At 40.5% G+C, this 10,920-nt stretch overlaps 1 long non-coding RNA gene across 1 annotated transcript in view; it reads right to left on the bottom strand.

The window, feature by feature from the left end:
* Positions 1 to 6,396: 6,396 nt before the first annotated feature.
* Positions 6,397 to 10,920, bottom strand: part of LOC104965820 (uncharacterized) — an 8,206-nt gene continuing 3,682 nt past the window's right edge. Inside the window, exon 3 of the long non-coding RNA XR_800586.1 lies at positions 6,397 to 6,409. This is a non-coding gene — a long non-coding RNA (uncharacterized lncRNA). The remainder of the gene's footprint in view (positions 6,410 to 10,920) is intronic.

Genomic DNA, 10,920 nt, shown 5'->3' with positions numbered 1-10,920 from the left:
CCGTTGGTGTAAAGCCAGCCTACATTTCCGATATTAGGTCATATCAGACGCAAATCTGGATCAGCTCCGTTGTAGCCCCGTTTTTCGAGATTTGGGTATGGAGGAAAACAGAGAGGGTTTATTTTCTGACGCTGTGTGAGTTCCCCGACACACCGGGGACACATATCTATGTATAAAAGACATCACAAAGTGCATTTTGCATGATAGGTCCCCTTTAATGCATCAATAATTATAAAACATGATAATACTTTTCTACCTTTACTTATGAATATCATACTCCTTTTGTCTTGATTTGTCCACAGACTTAAATATGTGTAAATATTTAAATAATTAAATAAAAATAGGTTATGTCTGGTGAAACAGTATTGCTATCAACATTAGGTTATTACCAAATTGTGTCCCCCCCACAAGAGTGAGCTTCTCCATAACGTCCTTGTTCATAACGTGACAACATTGAGGGAGAAATCATTCACATTACCACTCAAGCATGTGGTGAACATAAAAGGAGAAACAGCTTTTATGGCGACTTTGGAACCTTTTTCCCACTGATACTGAAAGAAATATTTCAATTAAAATGTTACAGATTAGAATTTTGTCAGTGATAGATTATCTCAACTTTTTCATAAAGTCAAAGTCTATCCTATCTTACCTAAATGTATTGAATCCCAAAATGAGTGTTGCATTTGTTTTAGAAATAAATAAAACTACATACAAAGGGACAATTAGACACACAATACATACAATTAAAAAAGTCGCTACATAAGCAACATATACAAAAAAACAGGAGTGTGGATAAAGTCTGTGGTCAACCAAAGCTTAAGAGATTTTAAAGTTGTGCTCTACAATAGAAAATATGTCAGTATACTCCATTTGTGATGTGTTTTTCCTGTGTGTTAGTTTAGATGGAGAATATTTCTAAACGGCCCTAGAACGTGTTTTAGTATAATGCATCAACATGTTAGTGTGGATGTAGCTTAACTTGGCAATTGTTGCACATTTGCCCAAATAAAAATAATTAGGGATTAAAAAAAGTAAACTACCCGGTTTACTTCCACTAAATATGGGAACTATAGTAAAAAAACTAATGAATAATTATCTCCAAAAAAATATGTAATTCAAATTCATTTTAAGCCAATATTACGACACACCCAGAGCATTTCCCAGGTATCACAACGACTCTGTCCAGATGTCGTCCACATCCTCTCCCAACCTCTCCAGCCGCAGCAATATGTTCTCTCCAAAGACATTAAAGCCTTTTTTATCCCTGTCATAAACAACTCCCAGGGAAGTTTTTTCTCAAACTTTAAAGAAAAATGATGGACATCAATCCTTTTTAATGTGCTCCTTTCAAAGCATGTTCTTGACATATAGCACTTCCAGATGTGAGTTCAGCTTACAGCAGAGAAATTGGAGCGCTGCCAAATGGAGGCTGCTCTCCCATGTGAAGTCAAACATGATTAATGAATCACTTCCTGACAGGATGACAGGACAGGTTGACAGCTGATGTCTCCCTCATGATACATCAGTCAGGTAAAATACTTTTGCTCACAAGACAAGGGCATTAGCTGCAGCTCCCAGGAGGAAACCATTGCATTTGGGAGCTAAATATAGCTTCATTCTGTGATAGTGCTTTTTCCTGGAGCTATGAACTCGGTTGTTGTTTTGCAGAAAAATCATGATTACCTTAACTATGAAACATTTTAAATGATATTGTAAATGTCAACTTTATTTCAAAACTGACTGAAACCATTTGAATAATTGGTTTATTGTTTATTACAATTATTTATGAAACAATAAAAGCCAAAAATGAATTGTTTTCAGTTTGTAAAACGTAATAATGTGTGGCTTTTATGTTTAATAAAATGTTTGACTGTTGGTTGAAGAGGTATAATATTACATTACATTGCATTTAGCTGACGCTTTTATCCAAAGCGACATACAATAAGTGCGTTCGACCAACAAAGTACAAACTTGAAGAAAACAGAATCATATAAGTACATCAGGTTTCATAGAGCTAAAACATTTCAAGTGCTACTCTACTGGCTTTAGATAAGTCAGTCCTTTATTAGTATATAAGTGCTTTTTTAATAGTTCTATCGCTCAAAGTGGAGTCGAAAGAGATGAGTTTTCAGTCTGCGCCGGAAGATGTGTAAGCTTTCTGCTGTCCTGATTTCAATGGGGAGCTCATTCCACCATTTTGGAGCCAGGATAGCAAACCCACGTGTTTTTGCTGATGGGAACTTGGGTCCCCCTCGCAGTGCGGGTGCAGCGAGCTGTTTGGCTGATGCAGAGCGGAGTGCACGTGCTGGGGTGTACGGTTTAACCATGTCCTGGATGTAGGAAGGGCCAGATCCATTCGCAGCATGGTACGCAAGTACCATTGTCTTGAAGTGGATTCTAGCAGTTACCGGAAGCCAGTGAAGGGAAATGAATAAAATACAAACATATTTCAGTATTCTGAGCCCCATTTATTTTCCTCACGGATGGCAATAAAGTCCGACATTATACAATTTAAAATATAACTGTGGCTTGATATTAAGTAAGCAAATGTTTTTATGAACCACGCACATTCCTGTCTTCCAAAAGACGTGGTGCAGGCACGAAACATACTACCAATAGAACAACATACTTTTACAATCGTTCTGTGTGACACGAAAAAAAGAGGAANAGCTCCGCTCCGGCCTTCCCGCGCTATGCGCGCGACCTGCAAGTGTTTTACCTCCTGGCATACTGTCATTCTCTCATTAGAATGCCCAGGTCACACAAAATAAAACACTTGCAGGTCGCGCGCATAGCGCGGGAAGGCCGGAGCGGAGCTGTTTTATGTAGAAGCGAAGCAACTAAGCTCGCTCCGACTTCTTTATTTTCTTTTAATCTAAAAAGCAAAATATTCAGTCAGACAGCAATTTATTGTAAAAGTAAAGCATTTACAATTTCAAGCACTTTATCTCAAATCCAAGCACCATTCCCAAAATTCAAGCACTTTTCAAATCATGAAAACACCTCGTAAAAATTCAAGCATTTTCAAGGATTTCAAGCACCCGTACGAACCCTGCATATGAAACAGAACTGTAAACAGATCTACTTTTTCTTTATGGATATTTTACAAATCACCCTTTTAAACTTTATTCTTGTTTTACTGTCATATAGTATTTCATACCTGTTTTTCATTTATTCTCTTATTTTTTTATAACTATAATGATCATATAAACGTGTGCCTCGGAAATAATTGTTTACATTAATGGTGACCCACTGAGATAACACTGAGAGAGTCCTTTAGTTCACTGAGCCTNCATTGTTGTTGTCGGTGTCAGCTGTGAGGGGTTTCCGCGCGCTTTGGCTTTATGAAGCAGGCACGCAAACGGTTACGTCATGACGCAAACGATGACGCAATTACGCAGCACCAGTCGGACACTGGGCAGTGTGAAAAGAGTCTGAGCTAAACCCGAAGAACTGGTTCTGAACCTGAAAATCTCTAGCACGGAGCTTGAACCGGAATTGCGTTGGTGTGAATGAGGTATATTAGACCCTCCAGAAAAACGCGGGCAAAAATCCTTGATTATGCGGGCTAAATTCCTTGATTATGCGGGCTAAATTCCTTGATTATGCGATCAAACATGCGGGGTTTTTATGTGATTTTATGCGGTGAAATTGCGGGAAGTTGCGAAATATGCGGAAAGTTGCGAAATATGCTAAATATGCGGGAAAAAAGAATAAAACAATTTTTAAATATTGGGCTGTCTTATTTATTCTCTCTCACACACAACCTGCCACTAACGTTAAACCCCTTTACTATTCAATTAAACACATTCAATATTTATTTATTGTAAAAGCAATTGGGCTATTTTAATCTCACACACACACACACACCCCCACACATACACACACTTCTCCGCCTCATTCTGTTTTCATTTACTCGTTCGTTATCTGACCAGCTTCTTTCTAGGCCTCGAAAGGGTTTTGGAGGTTGATGCCTCGGTGAACCTGCGTTGTTTGGCTTTCTTGTCCGCAGCAGTAGAAAGCATTTTCGAATGTTTGAATGAATCAAAGTGGGTCGTCACCGTCGATTTTCTCTGATGCTCCAACACACAGTTGCACGGGGTGCAGAATAGTTTCCCCCCACTTTTTGCCCGGTCTTTAGTAGAAATGTTCGTCGATAAATGAGATGGATTAGATTTTTTCCTCTTTCGTGTGAGCTCCACACGTTCACTCTATACAGTGTTGTTTACATTCTGTGATGCGCGAGCTGATGACGTCACGTCAAGACGAGTNCTTAATGTGTGTGTGTGTGTGTGTGTGTGTGTGTGTGTGTGTGTGTGTGTACACACACACACACACACACACACACACACACACACACACACACACACACACACACACACACACACACACACACACACACACACACACACACACATTAAGATGCACATGGACTGAAAGCTCGGCCTTGTCTGGTGCAGTCATGGCTGGCTGTGGTCTAACAGAGATATATGGGAGAAGCGAGCTGTGTGGAGAGCAACATTTATCTACAACCCTTTCCCTTTAGTATGCAAGGACAGAGCCAAAGCTTTCGTTGTATCTCTGTATTCTTCACTATCCGCTCGCCCAGGCTGTATAAATGTCAGGAAAGCAGCCAATTAGAGCATATTGACACTTTTATACTTCCTTCAATGTGTTTGTGTGAGAATACGCAGACAATGGATAGTAACACCGTCCTCCACTCACTGACTATAAGTGGTCAGTGTATGAGTAATTGCTGTGTATGTGGAAACAGTTTTAGGTCCTCCACAGACAACAGCTGCTTGGCGATCACTCACTTAGTGGTGCAGACAATAAGAGGAACTGTCCTTGGAGTGGGAGGTGGAAGAAGAAAAAAACATCAAAGAGTGCAAGCAAGATTTTTCCACATGTTTAATGCATGAATTGGGCAGTCTGTGTGAGGCTGTTCAACAAAAAAAAACTTTGCTTCAGAAATTACAAAGAGACAGCAACTGCCTTTATAACCACATCTACTTTGAAAAACAATATGTATTAAGATAGAATGTATGACTTTGCCCTATAAACAATTTTAACGAAAGGAAACAATTATTTCTGAATCTGCCCCGTGATTGGAACTGCTCCAAAATGAAATGGGTTCTTCCGTGGCCCTTTCACAGAGATTCATTAAAAACCATGACAGTAGTTTTTCTGCAGTCCTGCTGACTGTTGCTAGTTGTTACTATTTTTTACTCCTTTTTATTACGCCACAGAGCAACTTTCATAGGAATTAACAGGGTCCACGCTGCTTCCAGTTCTCTTTATATTTTACTGACTGTTACTTATGCAAAAAAAGAGCTTTGTTCACCAAAAATAAATCACCACAAGGTCCATTTCATATACGTTTGCGAGCTTTAGATCTTCCTTGGCACAATTGTCATGAATTGTTGGTTTTGTGATACAACTTTAAGCTACAAAACAGCTACCATGACCTATGATTTGTCAAAAGAGAAAAATGATTAAGAGGATAATGCCACAAGTGTGAAGCCATTCCACAGAATCAGGTGTTTAGTGGAGTTATTACTACAATGGGCCAAAATAGAACCATCTGAACACAATAGCGATAATTCTATTTGCTCTTCTTTCAAAATATCATGTTGTGACATCCTGATGATAAGTCTCAGTATAAAGCATTGTCGGGTTGTATTTTAGTATTGAAGACTGAAGTGCTTCTGTAAGCTGAAGTTAAAAAGAGACTTGTGAAAGACCACATCTCTCAAAACCCACAATTTACCCAGCATGATTTTGGCCTTGCTTTCATACCGTTATACAGCACTGTGTGTATCTATGTGTGCACGTATCTGTGTGTAGGCATGCATTTTAGGGCAGGACATAAACACAAACAAACACACACACACACACACACACACACACACACACACACACACACACACACAGCGGTGGGCTCTCAGTGTGTGAGTGACCCAGACATTTGGCATCTTTCGCGTCAGGGTGCAATCTCTTTCTTTCCTCTCATTCACCTCATCTAACAGAGAGAAAGATGGAGGGAGGTAAGAAGGTAGAAGGTCAGTGGATGGGAGGGAGATGGATAGGGCGTACTGATGATCAAAAAAACAAAATAACAAAGACAGAGGACAAGCAGGGAGGGTGGTGGAAGAGCCATGAAGATGGGAAGGTCTGGCAGGGTGAAATATGGTGAAGCATCGGAGCAGGGGAAGGGAGAGCTGAGGAAAGACAAATGGAGGAGAACTCTGAACAACTGAGACAAAAAAATGTCTTCCTTCATATCCATCAGGAGTCAAAACTCCTAGAGAACTCTACTCCAGTTTCCTAGCAGCATATGTGTGTTGTGGTTTTTAATCCAAACTGAGTTTCTAATCTGTCATCCATTACTTTCTGCCAAACCTCCAGTCTATTTGTATCGAATGTCATAAATAAATGAGTTAATAAAAACCCATAGCATATATGCTTTAAGTTGTTATTTGTTACTTGAGTAATACATTCATATATTATTAAAAGAACTATCCAACGTGTTTGAAAAAATACTTGTGTCTAAGCAAAGGGTGATTGGTGTGGACACATTAAATCCTTCGCTGATTTTGTGTCTGTACTAAAATGGGCATGAGCAGCATTAAAAAAAAAATAGGTGTACATTACATTAGTTAATGCTTAACTCATTAAAAGGGAGTGTTCACTTCATTTTTGGGAACCAAGGTAAAATGAGAATTCTGTTGTCTGGCAATATGTAGCAACAGGGAGCTACTAGTTAGCTTAGCATTAAAACGGGGGGAAACAGCGATCCATCCATTTGTTTCTGCTTTTTCAGGGACAGCAAGAAAAGGGCAACAGGCAAAGTATTGGAGAGAATGGAGACTACCTTTTCTTAGCAACGTTATCCAGCTTCTCCTGGTAAACCGCAAGGCATTCCAATGCCAGACGATATAATCATTACAGGAGGTTCTGGGTCTACCTTAGAGGCTCTTACCAGTTTGGCGTGCACTGATAACCACTAATGGGTTGCCAGAACCACCTCCACCGATGGCTGAAGGAACAATGGCCCCCAACTTCAACTGATATGTTTATTTTGTTATGTTTAAACAAGCTATTTTTGCCTAATTTAATTTCTTATGCTAAGCTAAGCTAACAAGCTGTTGGCTGCACTTCCTAATTATCGGTCATAATTCTGGTGTCCGAATCTAACTCTTGCCAAGAAAGCAAATAAGTGATGTACTCAAGTTAGCTGTCTTAAAACCGGTTTTCCGGTCCTTGTGATGTAAAAGTAATAATTTTCCTGCAGAAGTGTGCAGCCTCAAATGCTTTCAAAACAAGCCTGATTGTATCCGTCTTGAAGAGGTATCAAAATATAACTATTTAGCAAGGTAGGAGATGCCAATTTATCTTCAAATGTGGGCTGAAAGCTCCCGGAACACGTTATATTTTTTCAAAGGAAAACCCATTCCGTTATAGAAGCTGAATATGAGCTGAGTCTAAAAAGTCGAGGAGGTGTGGGACTCTTTAAAATGGATCCTTTTAAGCATTTATTCAACTATGTTTTCTCCATTGGTTTGTGCATGGTTGACCCAGATTTTTAAAAAAATTGATCGCAAGAGTCTACACCAGTATGTATTAACGGAAAATCAATGCCTTTTTAATAGGGAGTATAAATTCCACATAATAAAAATACTCAAGACGATTAAAGTGATTGCAGTACATGTCATATTTAATACCGCCTGGTCTCCACAATGCATTTTCTCTTGCCTGTGGAGATGTAAATATGACACAAACACATGGGGATTCAGGGTTTAAAGGATAACTCTTTGAATCGTTTTTAACAGCTTTCTGATGAGGCAGCATATGTATTTGCGCTATAGTGTGTGAGACAACATGTGGACATTCATTAGATCTGCTTCAAAGACGGTGCAGTCACATACTAATTTTTAGAATATTGCTTACTCTGTCTTTGCATCAACTTGTGATTATGGCACCTCAGGGTTGTAAACAGCCCACTGAACAGGGAATCAATGCTAAGAGGATGAAGAGGCTGAGTTACTGTATAAGAAAAATGCAGTTGAAGAGAGGTGACAGGATCACCTTGACCTCAGTCTGTGCTGTCTGACTGAGTCTGCCCAAACAGAAAAACACAAACAACAAAGGGAGGAAGTTAAATCTAAGGTGACATGCTGACTAAACCGCTCCCTGCTGTTGACCAGCTACAGATTGTGTAGGTCAGGACATAAACACACACACACACACACACACACACACACACACACACACACACACACACACACACACACTGCTGTTTCCTGCCAACTGCTGGTTCTAAATCACACACAAATATGCACACACACGCGCGCACAGCTTCAGGTGACAGAGATTAATAGCCTTACTGACTGACAGATTAACTTCCACTTCCTTTGTGTCACTGTCAGGCCCCCGGGTGAAAGCGTGTCTCAGTGTGTGTGTGTGTGCGTGTGCGTGAAGCCATTATTAGAAGTATAATTGTGGAGACATTTAAAGTGTTTCCCCTCAAGGGCTCTGCCAGCATCCAATAAAGTTTTCTTACCGCAGGAGAGACATAGAACTACTAGAGAGAGAGGAGAAGGAGAGGAGAAAAAAATCGAAGAGGGGGTGCAGGGGTGTAGGCCTACAGCAAGCATATGGTATCCTTCTAGTACACAGTAAAGTCATTCAGAGCAACTTGTATGGTCTTTGTATTTTGATTGTTGCTGTGCGTGGCATCAAAAATTTCACATGTGATTAAGACAGTGGTTCTCAAACTTTTTCTGTCAGGCCCCCCCTTTGGAGACAAAAGGCCCCCCAACACAAATAGTCAGGCTCAGTGGCGGCGCCAGAGATTTATTTTGGGGGTGGTGTCGGGTAGCTTGACGTTTCATAGAGGGTGCTCAAACATTTAGGGTTTCCCATTAATGTACCGGTCCCTACATTGGAATTTTCTACTGCAACAATCCCCACGCACACACACAGTGTACCGACGACTGTTACAATGAAGGCTCGATAATCAGCTCACGGCACATAGGTGTAAGCAGGGGTAAAGTGCTATTTTTATAGGTGTTGTGTGGACCTCACATAGGGGGGTCCGGGGGCAAGCTCTCCGGGGAAGATTTATTTTAAAATATTGAAGTTAAAAGCATCAATCTGGTGCACTTTGAGAGCAAAATTAAGAGATCTATGGATACATCTCTCAACACCCATATGCAGGGTTCTTACACCTTTTCCAAAGTCAAATTCAAGCACTTTTCAAGCATTTTCAAGGTGCATTTTCAAGCTTTTCAAGCAGCGTACAGCTGTTGTAGATTACATATTTATATGCACATATTTATACTCAAATGATTATTTCCCTACCTCACATTAAATCAGATGTTTTCGTCTCACCAGCAGTAGATACCCTCCATCAATTTTGAGCAGAGACCAGGAAAGTGATACCAGTTCGGTAGGCAACTCTCTCCCAAAAGTTCAATTGTCCTTCAATACCACCTCGTGGAGTTTCTCGTAACGTAACTACCGAGTCGCCCCAGTAATTACTGGTACACGTGTCACCAACCCTCCCCGGACGAGACGGTTGTATCGGAGTGTTTTCTCGACGAGGAGAGACGTCGTCGTAGACCCGGTCCGTCCTTTATAGTGTAAATTAGAACTACTGGTTATCTGTAGATGTTCGTTGCTACCTCCTTCTTCTCGTGCTCTCTCCTTTCCTCTACTACCTCCTCTATTGTGTCTACCTTTCGGTTTTCTTCTCTTACCTTCTTCTGTATTCCCAGGAGTACTTCAGACGACTATTATTGCGTCTTTTTCGACTCATCAAGTGTCCTCTTGTGATTCGAAGTAGAGCGTTCAGTCAGTTACCGGAAGCTTCTCGGACGATTCCTTTTCCTTTCTTGTAGACCTCTGAAACCTCCTCTGTCGATGGACTATTTGAGTTCTTGACTCCTCTGTGAGGGATTATCCGACGTACGATAAATCGGAAAGGCTACTAAAGTCACATATTCGGACAACGGAGGAGACCGACGTCGAGCCGTTCCGATTGTGTGTGGTGTGTGTAGTGGGTGTTGTGGGTGTGGTTTGTGTGTGTGTGTGTAGTTGTGTGTGTGTGTGTGTGTACCCGTGTGTGTGTGTGTGTGTGTCGTGCTGTGTGTGTGTGTGTGTGTTGTGTGATGTGTGTGTGTGTGTGTGTGTGTGTGTGTGGTCGATGACTGGGTTTCCTGGAAGGTAAGGTCAGCGGGGGGGGTCCGAGCCGGTGTCAGTCACGAGACATCCGGAGCATCAGCAGCGTCATCAGTCCTTCCGTCCCTTGATTAACAATGACCGACAACATCTACAGCCAAACAAATGGAGTTATCTAAAGATACGACAAACCATATTTCCTTTTTTTCAAATTTTTACCGCCAAACACACAGAGGGTGAAGGCAAAGGAAAGTACCTTTATCAAATAGGACACTAACGAGGACGCCCAACCAAACTCCTACGTAAGTCCCTGAGCACACAAGACGTCTGGTCACCAAGACTAGACTAAATTTTTCACCAAAAATAGTGATAGAATGCTATTTAGTTATAACATTTTTGGTTTTGAGAATGTGTCTTTCTCCTAGAGACGTGTGCGAAAAAAATGTAGTCGAAACACACAAGTTACCAAAACAGGATGGAAACCTCTCGGCATACAAATGACGGTGGGATTTTCCTGGAGTTTTTACATATTTTACAATTATTTCTTCAAAAATAACTTTTCAATCAACCGACTAACAAAATATAACGAGTCGCGTCCAATATTACCCCTAGGGACAGATGATATATACTATACCCAGTGAGGTAAAAATGTTATAATTTGAAAACAAAAGAAAGAATTAGAAATTAAAAAGTAAGAATACATCTTACGATAATGCTTTGTGTGTAAACCAACAAATA

The sequence above is a fragment of the Notothenia coriiceps genome, unplaced genomic scaffold (assembly GCF_000735185.1).
Source record: "Notothenia coriiceps isolate Sejong01 unplaced genomic scaffold, NC01 NC01_scaffold00002125, whole genome shotgun sequence".
NCBI lineage: Eukaryota > Metazoa > Chordata > Actinopteri > Perciformes > Nototheniidae > Notothenia > Notothenia coriiceps.
The sequence above is the reverse complement of the archived record's forward strand: the minus strand, read 5'-3'. Positions and strand labels throughout refer to the sequence as shown.